This window comes from Piliocolobus tephrosceles, chromosome 10 (genome assembly GCF_002776525.5).
Source record: "Piliocolobus tephrosceles isolate RC106 chromosome 10, ASM277652v3, whole genome shotgun sequence".
Lineage (NCBI taxonomy): Eukaryota > Metazoa > Chordata > Mammalia > Primates > Cercopithecidae > Piliocolobus > Piliocolobus tephrosceles.
In genome coordinates this window covers 104,215,780-104,226,389 of record NC_045443.1, presented here as the reverse complement: position 1 = coordinate 104,226,389, position 10,610 = coordinate 104,215,780, and the positions used below count along the sequence as shown (strand labels likewise).

At 36.8% G+C, this 10,610-nt stretch overlaps 1 protein-coding gene, 1 long non-coding RNA gene and 1 pseudogene across 4 annotated transcripts in view; 2 read left to right on the top strand and 1 right to left on the bottom strand.

Moving 5' to 3' along the window:
- LOC111528398 overlaps positions 1 to 10,610 on the top strand; it is a 275,213-nt gene that overhangs the window by 150,061 nt on the left and 114,542 nt on the right. The gene's annotated exons all lie outside the window — the stretch shown is intronic.
- RFX4 (regulatory factor X4) overlaps positions 1 to 10,610 on the bottom strand; it is a 179,150-nt gene that overhangs the window by 137,992 nt on the left and 30,548 nt on the right. The gene's annotated exons all lie outside the window — the stretch shown is intronic.
- Positions 1,771 to 2,647, top strand: LOC111528329 (annotated as a pseudogene). The gene has a single exon (XR_002726955.1). The product of XR_002726955.1 is annotated as a 60S ribosomal protein L6 pseudogene (transcript).

Sequence of the window (10,610 nt, the reverse complement as noted above, 5' to 3'; positions counted from 1 at the left end):
GAGTAGCTGGGACTACATGTGCCCGCCACCTCGCCCGGCTATTTTTTTTGTATATTTTTAGTAGAGACGGGGTTTCACCGTGTTAGCCAGGATGGTCTCGATCTCCTGACCTCGTGATCCGCCCGTCTCGGCCTCCCAAAGTGCTGGGATTACAGGCTTGAGCCACCGCGCCCAGCCCCTCATAAGTAATTTTTAAAACTTCAACCATGTCCTGTAGTAAGCACCGGGGTTACAACAGTGAACCACACAACATTCCTGCCTTCTTGGGGCTTTCTAGTCTATTAAAGGAGATGACAAGGCACAATCAAATATTGACACACCAGATCAGTCACTAAACGGGGGTGATGAGCTCTACTCTTGGTGTTCCTACTGGCAAATTATGAAATCTCCAATGCCAAGTCATTGAAACATGAGGGTTCATTACTTTCTGAGAGGCAGACAAGTGCAAAAAACAGTATAAAAGACTAATGCTGAAAGGCAGACATATAGACCTAAGTTCAAATCTCAACTCTACCACTTACCAGCTATGTGACTTTGGGCAAGATTCTTGACATCTGCTAGAGGGGAAAAATGCAATTTGGGCCCGGTGCAGCGGCTCACGCCTGTAATCCCAGCACTTTGGGAGGCTAAGGCAATCAGTTCACGAGGTCAAGAGATCGAGACCATGCTGGCCAACATGGTGAAACCCCATCTCTACTAAAAATACAAAAATTAGCTGGATGTGGTGGCACGTGCCTGAAGTCCCAGCTACTCAGGAGGCTGAGGCAGGAGAACTGCTTGAACCCGAGAGGCAGAGGTTGCAGTGAGCTGAGATCACTGCACTCCAGCCTGGCAAAAGAGCGAGACTCCATCTCAAAAAAAGAAGCAATTTGGAGTGGGCTAAGGACTTGAGGGGAATTTGAATGCAAGTATGCTTGAGCTTCAATTTCTACACATGTAAGTAAAGCTCGTAATCATAAGCCACCTCTTTGGACTATTGTGAGAAAGAAATGAGATCATGGAATTAAAGCACTTCTCATTGCTCAGTAAATGATAGCTATATATACATATTAACTATAAATAAATATATATATGTAATTTTGCTTAACAATATATTCTTAGAAAAAAGACTGGAAGGAAACACAAAAACATCAAGAGTGGTTATCTCTACATAGTAGGATTAGAGGCAATTATTTTCTTTCCTCAGATATTTTTCCAAATATATGTACACATAACTTTTATAGTTGTGGGACTTTTTTAAATGTGATCTTTGTGTTTTGAAAATAAATGCAAAATGTGAACTGAAACTCCTTTATTCTTTTATCTGGACAAGACTCATGTTCTAGATCTAGCACTGGTATTGACTTCTTGTATAATCTTAGAAAGCCACTTCACTTCTCTAGGTCTCAATTTCCTTGTCTAAGAGTTGTTGATCATCAGACTTCCAGTTCCCTCCATAATAAAGTAGCTTGCACTAGATTAACTCACCCACCAAATTGTAAAAGCTAGATAAAATATACAAATAGCTATTTGAAAACATTGGAGAGCAATAAATGCAGACAGGACTAGAGGAACTACAAGCCTTGAAAGAAACGAAGCACCAGAAGTAAGCTCTACAGTCACCTTGGCGTTTTCTTGAAAGATCTTTCCAAATTGCTACACTGGGAAATAGAACCGAAGCAAAGAGTATAGTCTATTGAGCTAAGGAGAGTTTGGGGATAACAGAGTAGCTAATATCTAAGGAGCAAAATCCCAAAGAGAAGAGAACTTTAAAGAAAGAGACACCTCTTTCCCATCTTGCAAGATGGCGGGTGAAAAAGTTGAGAAGCCAGATACTAAAAAGAAGAAACCCGAAGCCAAGAAGGCTGATGCTGGTGGCAAGGTGAAAAAGGGTAACCTCAAGGCTAAGAAGCCCAAGAAGGGGAAGCCCCATTGCAGCCGCAACCCTGTCCTTGTCAGAGGAATTGGCAGGTATTCCCGATCTGCCATGTATTCCAGAAAGGCCATGTACAAGAGGAAGTACTCAGCCGCTAAATCCAAGGTTGTAAAGAAAAAGAAGGAGAAGGTTCTTGCAACTCTTACAAAACCAGTTGGTGGTGACAAGAACGGTGGTACTCGGGTGTTTAAACTTCGCAAAATGCCTAGATATTATCCTACTGAAGATGTGCCTCGAAAGCTGTTGAGCCACAGCAAAAAACCCTTCAGTCAGCACGTGAGAAAACTGCGAGCCAGCATTACCCCCGGGACCATTCTGATCATCCTCACTGGACGCCACAGGGGCAAGAGGGTGGTTTTCTTGAAGCAGCTGGCTAGTGGCTTCTTACTTGTGACTGGACCTCTGGTCCTCAATCAAGTTCCTCTACGAAGAACACACCAGAAATTTGTCATTGCCACCTCAACCAAAATCGATATCAGCAATATCAAAATCCCAAAACATCTTACTGATGCTTACTTCAAGAAGAAGCTGCGGAAGCCCAGACACCAGGAAGGTGAGATCTTCGACACAGAAAAAGAGAAATACGAGATTACAGAGCAGTACAAGCTTGATCAGAAAGCTGTGGACTCACACATTCTACCAAAAATCAAAGCTCTTCCTCAGCTCCAGGGCTACCTGCGATCTGTGTTTGCCCTGACAAATGGAATTTATCCTCACAAATTGGTGTTCTAAATGTCTTAAGTACCTCATTAAATAACTAACTACAAAAAGAAAAGAAAAAAAAAAGAAAGAGACAAACATAACTTGTATTCAAATTACCCCTCAAATCCTTAACCCACTCCAAGCTATACATGCAGAGTGAGAAACCAAGAAACTGAGGGGAAAGTAGCAGCTTGGAGACTAAAGAGCCAAACATTAATTGGTTAGGGTTGGAGTCTAAGCTGGGTCAAAGTAGAGGGAAGTTGGTAAACACCCAGAAAGGCCAGGCTTTAGGAATAAAAACCATACCCTAGTAGTACAGACAAAAGTGAAATAGACTAGACTTAAGCAAGGTTTGACAAGATTAAGGAGATCTGCTAGCTCTCTCTCTCTGCCTGCTAGAACAAAACTCAACACTTGTTGGAGAAAGTTAACATCCTTCACCCAAAGGCTCTTCAACTTTTCATCCATAATGTCCACTATTGGATAAAAAACTATGAGGTGTTATTGAAACACCTCAAAAGGACCAAAAATACCTGAAATCCAAGAAATAGCCAGGTAATAGAAATAGATCCAGAGATAATTCAGATACTAGACTTAGCAGACAGGAACTTTAAAATAACTATGGATAATATGTCCGAGGAGATAGAGAAAAATATGGTCAAATTAGAGGAAATGATGGACAAAACAGATGAAAAATGGAGAATATAAATCAAGATTTAGAAACTATGAGAAAAGAATCAATTGGACCACCTACCACAGAATAATACAATATCTGAAATTAAGATCACTTGGATGGGTTTAATAGAAGACTAGACATGATAGAAAATGGGAATTTAGAACTGAAAGGCAGGTCAATTAAAAAATACAAAACTGAGGTACAAAGGAATGAAGATAGACAAACCAGAGCAAAACATAAAAAAAGAGGTATAATCAAAGGTCTAATATTCATGTAACTGCAGCTCCAGAAGATGAGAAGAGTGAGGAAGACAAAATATTTGAAGAGACAATGGCAAAGAATCTGCAAATTTGATGAAAGACAACATACACATTCAAGAAGCTCAGTGATCCCCAAGAAGAATAAAAACAAGCAAGCCGTATCTATGCACATCATAGTCAAACTACTGAAAACCAAAGACAATGAGAAAAATTTTAAACCAGCCAGAGACAAAAAGACACATTGCATTCAAAGGAATAAAAATACATCTGATGACTAACTTTTCATTAGACATTTTTGGACCCCAGAAGACAGTGGAATAACTTCAAAGTGTTGAAAGGAAAATTAAAATTTAAAAAAGTCTCACCAACCTAGAATTTTATCACTAGCAAAAATATCCTCCAAAAATATATGTGAAATAAAGATGTGTTTCATGATCTACACTATACTACACAGTATGATAATAAATCTGCAAGAAATTTCTCTGAGTCAAAGAAAAAATGATTCCAGATGGAAGCATGAAACTGCTGACAGGAAGAAAGAACCCTGGAGAGGGTAAATTTGTGAATAAATAAAAGTAAATATTGACTGCTTAAAACAATAATAATTATGCCTTGTGGGGTATATAACATATGTAGAAGATGTATACATTAAAATGAGAGCTCAGAAGATGAGAAAGAGGAAAATGAGGTTAAAATATGATGGTGTTCTTCCCCTGTGCTTGAAGTGGGGGAAGGAGTAATGTGAGGTAGATGTATTAATAAGTGAAGAATGCAAAAATGCATATTGTAATCCCCAATAGTACCACTCTAAAAGAATGTATAATTGAAAAGCTAGCAGAAGAAAACATCGAATATTTTTTAAAATTCTATTAATCCCTTCCCAAAAAGCTAAAAAGTAAGAATAAAGGAATAAAGACAGATGGGTCAAATAAAAAATAAATAGTAAGTTTGTTGACTTAAACTCAATAATGTCAGTAACAATATTAAATTTAAATGGTCTAAATTCAAAGATTATCAGACTGGGTTTTGTTTTTCAAAAAAGCTATAGTTAAAAACTTTACTGATCTAAATATAGTAAGATTATATAAAATAAAAAGATGAAAATAAAAAGATTGAAAATAAAAAGATGAAAAAGATATACTGTAGCAACCCATGTGTAAAGAAAACTGGTGTAGCTGTATTAATATCAGACAAGATTTTAAAGCAAAAAGTATTACTAGAGATAAGGTAGAAATATTTAACAATAATAAAAAAATCATTTCAATAAGAGGACATAGCAATCCTAAATTTCTAAGATATTAATACTTCAAAATATATAAAGTAAAAATTAACAAAACTAAAAAGATAGACAGCTATAACCATAATCAGAGCTGGAGATATTAACATACCTGTCGCAGTAACTGAGAGAACAAACAATAACAACAGTAAAACAGTAAGGATATGGAATATTTAAATAACATAATTAGCTAAATTCACATAACTGATATCTATAAAACACTCCATCCAGTATACATTCAAAATGTACATTCAAAATGCAAAATACTCATTCTCCTCAAGTGCACATGGGCATTAACCAAAATAGATTATATGTTGGGACATTTAAAATGTACATTCAGCTGGACGTGGTAGCTCACACCTGTAATCCCAGCCCTTTGGGAGGCAGAGGTGGGTGGATCACTTGAGGTCAGAGGTTCGAGACCAGCCTGGTCAACATGGTGAAACCCTGTCTCTACTAAAAACACAAAAATTAGCCAGGTGTGGTGACAGGTACCGGTAATCCCAGCTACGTGGAAGACTGAAGCAGGAGAATCACTTGAACCGGGAGGCAGGGGCTACAGTGAGCTGAGATTGCTCCACTGCACTCCAGCCTGCATGACGGAGTGAGGTTTTGTCCCAAAAACAACAAAACAAACCCAAAATGTACATTCAAAATGCAAAATAGACATCCTTTTCAAGTGTGCATGGACATTAACCAAAATAGACTATATATTGGGACAGATACTAAGTCTCAACAATTTCAAATTTTGAAATAATACAGAATATGTCCTCTGACCACGGTGGAACTAAAAGAGAAATCAACAACAGAAAGACAATTAGGAAATCTACGAATGTTGGGACATTAAGCAACAGATTTCTAAAGAAGCCAAGTAAAAGAAGAAATCACAATAAAAAATTGAAAATGTGTTTAACTGAACAATAATGAAAGTGTGGTATCAGAAAAATGTTGGGATTAATCAAGCAATGCTTAGAGGAAAACTTATGACTTTAAATGTATATCTTAGGAAAGGTTGAAAATCAATAATCTAAGCTATCTCAAAATCTGGAAAAAGATAGCATATTAAACTCAAAGAAAGTAGAAGGAAGGAAAAAAGATAAGAGCAGAAATGGATGCAATTCTTAAAAGATATAAATTGAGAAAAACAACAAAGTCAAAAGTTGGACCTTTGAAAAGACTATTAAAATTGATAGACCCTGGCAAGACTGCTGAAGAAAAACAGAGAAAACATAAATTGCCAATATCAAAAATGAAAGAACATCAACATAGATGTTAAAAACATGACAAAAGTGGCCGGGCATGGTGGCTCATGCCTGTAATCCCAGCACTTTGGGAAGCTGAGGTGGGCAGATCACAAGGTCAGGAGTTCAAGACCAACCTGGCCAATGTGGTGAAACCCCATCTCTACAAAAAATAAAAAAATAAAAAAAAATAGCCGGGCATAGTGGTGGATGCATGTAGTCCCAGGTACTCAGGAGGCTGAGGCAAAAGAATTGCTTGAATCTGGCAGGCAGAGGTTATAGTGAGCCAAGATCACACCATTGCACTCCAGCCTGGGCAAAAGAGTGAGACTCCATCTCAAAAAAAAAAAAAATAAAGGCAAAAGTAATAAAAGGAAAGTTTGAACATCATGTAAATAACTTGAAAATTTAGATGAAACAGACTCCTTAAAAGTAACAATTTACTAAAAGTAAAAAAAGAAATAAAAATATAATCTAATAACTATTTAGAAAATTGAATCCATCATCAAAAACTTTCCCTCAAAGAAAATTCCAAACCCAGTTGTTGAATTATTCCAAAGAGTTAAGAAATAAAGAATACCAATCTTATATAAACTCTTCAAAACAATAGAGAAATATGAAACTTCCTACCCCGTTCATGAGACCTGTATAATCTTGACACCAAAACCTGACAAGAACATCATAAAAAAGAAATATCATAGGCCACAAATCTCATGAACATAGACACCAAAATCCTTAACAAAATCCAGCCTGAAATATAGAAAAATCACACCCAGAAGTATATAAAAAGATAATACTTCTGACCAAGTATGATTTGTTCCAGGGATGCATGTTTGACTTAACACTCAAAACTCAACTGATGTAATTCACAGTATTAATAGAATAAGGGAGAAAAAGGGAAAATAAGGGAATTTTCTCAACCTGATAATGAGTATCTACAAAAATCCACAGCAAATATCGCACCTAATGGTGAAACACTAAACGCTTTCACCACTTAGGTTGGGAAAAAGGCAATGATGTCCACTATCACCACGTCACCTCAAAATTGCACTAGAGGTCCCAGCCAGTACATAAGGCACACAAAACAAAACAAAAATACAAAGATTATAAAGGAAGATGCAAAGCTGTCATTATTCTCAGGTGACATGATGATGTTCATAGAACGTTCAAAAAATGCAAAATTAGCAAAGTGGCTAAATACAAACTTATTATCTAAATAATTGCATTTTAATAGGCTAGCAACTAACAATTAGAAAAAACTTTAAATGTACTACTTACTTTAGCATTGAAAAACATCAATTATCTAGGAATAAGTCTAAAGAAAGATGTGTAAAACCTCTACAGTGAAATCTACAAAACACTGCTGGGAAAAATTAAAGATGATCCAAATACTTGGAGGCCTAATACAACATAAGTTAATTGGAAATTTGATGTTGTTAAGGTGTTCTTCCCAAATTTATTATAGATTCAATGCAATCCCCATCAAAAATCCTAGCAGGTATTTTGCATATGTGAAAAAATGACAACTAATTCTAAAATCAATATGGAATGGTTAAGAATGTAGATTAACCAAAGCAATACTGAAGAAGTAAAGAAGAACAAGAGGTCTTATGCCACCAGATATCACGACTTATTGTATAGGTGCAGTAATAAAAACTGTAGTATAAGCCCAAAAATAGACAGTAAGGCCAACAGTTTGAAATAAAAGTTCAGACCCAGATCCAAATATGTATAATCTGCCAATTTATGATGAAGGCACCACTGGAACTCAGTGGATAAAGGGTGACCTTTTCAAGAAATCATGCTCTATCAGTTAATTAATAAGAAAAACAAAAGAACTTTGACTCCTCCTTCACACTATACACAAAAGTTCCAGATGAACTATTGATATAAAAATGAAAGGTAAAATAGTAAAGCTGCTAGATGATCTGTTAAAAAGATCTTCATGAACTTCAGGTAAGCAAAAATTTCTTAATAAGATACCAAAGCACTAACTATAAAAGAAAACCATTAATAAATTGAATTTTATTAGAATGAAAAACTTGTGTTCATAAAAGTTACCATTATGAGAATAAAAAGGCAACCCATGGCCGGGCACGGTGGCTCACGCCTGTAATCCCAGCACTTTGGGAGGCCGAGGCGGGCGGATCACAAGGTCAGGAGATCGAGACCATGGTGAAACCCTGTCTCTACTAAAAATACAAAAATTAGTCAGGCATGGTGGCAAGTGCCTGTAATCCCAGTTACTTGGGAGGCTGAGGCAGAAGAATCACTTGAACCTGGGAGGCAGAGGTTGCAGTGAGCCAAGATCATGCCACTGCACTCCAGCCTGGGCAACACAGTGAGACTCCGACTCAAAAAAAAAAAAAAAAAGACGTGAAGAGGCAATTCAGAAAAGATACACAAATGCCTAATAAGCATATAATAAGATGCTATACTCATTATTTATCAGAAAAAATGAAACCAAAATGACATACGCTATACACCCATGAAAATAGCTAATATTAGAAGGAATGGCTATTTCAAATGTTGACAAGGAAGTGAAACGCTGAAACTTTTATAAATTGATAGTGGGAGTCTAAATTGGCACAACCACTTTAGGAAACTGTTTCGGCAGTATCTACTAAAACTAAATATACCTATACATTATGATCTAGCAATTCTACTCCTGGGAACACACCAACAAAAATAAGTGCTCATGTTCACCAAAAGATATACAAGAATGTTCAGAACTCCAGTCCTCAAACTCCTTCAAAATAATGAAAGAGGTGGGAACACATTCAAATTTATCCTATGAGGCCAGCATTATCATGATATGAAAGCCAGATAAAGATCCTACAAGAGAAGAAAACTAGAAACTAATATCCCTTATAAATATTGATGCAGGCCAGGCGCAGTGGCTCACACCTATAATATCAGCACTTTGGGAGGCCAAGGAGGGTGGATCACCTGAGGTCAGGAGTTGGAGACCTGCCTGGCCAAAAACATGGTGAAACCCCATCTCTACTAAAAATACAAAACATTAGTTGGGTGTAGTGGTGGGCACCTGTAATCCCAGCTATGTGGGAGGCTGAGACAGGAGAATTGCTTGAACCTGGGAGGCGGAGGTTGCAGTGAGCCAAGATTGTGCCACTGCACTCCAGCCTGGGCAAAAGAGTGAGACTCCATCTAAATATATCTCTCTATATATACATCTCTCTATATATATATATATATAGAGAGAGAGAGATGCAAAAATCCTCAGCAAAATACTAACAGACAGAATTCAGCAGCATAGTAAAAGGATTACAGATCATGACCAAATGGGATATATTCCTTGAATGCAAGGATGGTTTGGCATACAAAATCAATAAATACATTATATCAATTGATTTCTGTTTGCCAGACCATCCTTGCTTTCAAGGAAGGAAAACTACATAACTATCTTAACTGATGGTTCCTACAAAATGAAGGAAAACTACGTAACCATCTCGACTGATGGAGAAAAAAATATGACAAAACTCAACACCATTTTATGATAAAAGCACTCAATAAACTAAGAATGAAAGAGCATTACCTCAACATAATAAAGGTCATATTTAAAAAAACAACAGCTAATGAAGGTGAAAGACTGAAAGATTTTTCTCTAGAATCAGGAACAAGACAAGGTTGCCTACATTCACCACTTCTATTTGAAATAGTACTGGAAGTCCTAGCCATAGCAATTTGGCAAGAAAAAGAAATAAAAACATTCCAAATTAATAAAAAGGAAGTAAAGTTATCTCTTTTCACAGATGAAATGATTGGCACCTTTTTTTTTTTTTTTTTTTGAGATGTAGTCTCACTCTGTCACCCAGGCTGGAGTGCAGTGGTGCGATCTTGGCTCACTGCACCCTCTGCCTCCCAGATTCAAGCTATTTTCATGCCTCAATCTGCCAAGTAGCTTGGATTACAGGTGCCTGCCACCATGCCCAGCTAATTTGTGTATTTTTAGTAGAGATGGGGTTTTGCCATGTTGGCCAGGTTGGTTTTGAACTCCTGACCTCAGGTGATCCACCTCCCTCGCCCTCCCAAAGTGCTGGGATTACAGATGTAAGCCACTGCGCCCAGCCGAAATGATCTTATATGTAGAAAACCCCAAAGATTTAACACATACCCAAACACAAAAGTACTGTTAAAACTAATGAATGAATTCAGCAAAGTTGCAGGACACAAAATCAGCACACAATAATCAGTTGCATTTCTATACACTAAGAATGAGTAATCTGAAAAGGAAATTAAGAAAATTTCATGTACAATAGCATCAAAAAGAATAAAATACTTAGGAATAAACTTAACCAAAGAAGCAAAACACTTGTACATTGAAAACTACTAAATGTTGTTGCTGAAAGAAACTAAAGACACCAAATAAATGGAAAGACATCCTGTGTTCATGGATGGGAAGACTTACTATTAAGACGTTAAAACTACCCAAAGCAATTTACAGATTCAATGCAATGCCTATCAAAACCCCAGTGGCATTTTTTTTTTTTTTTTTTTTTTTTTTTTTTTTTTTTTTTTT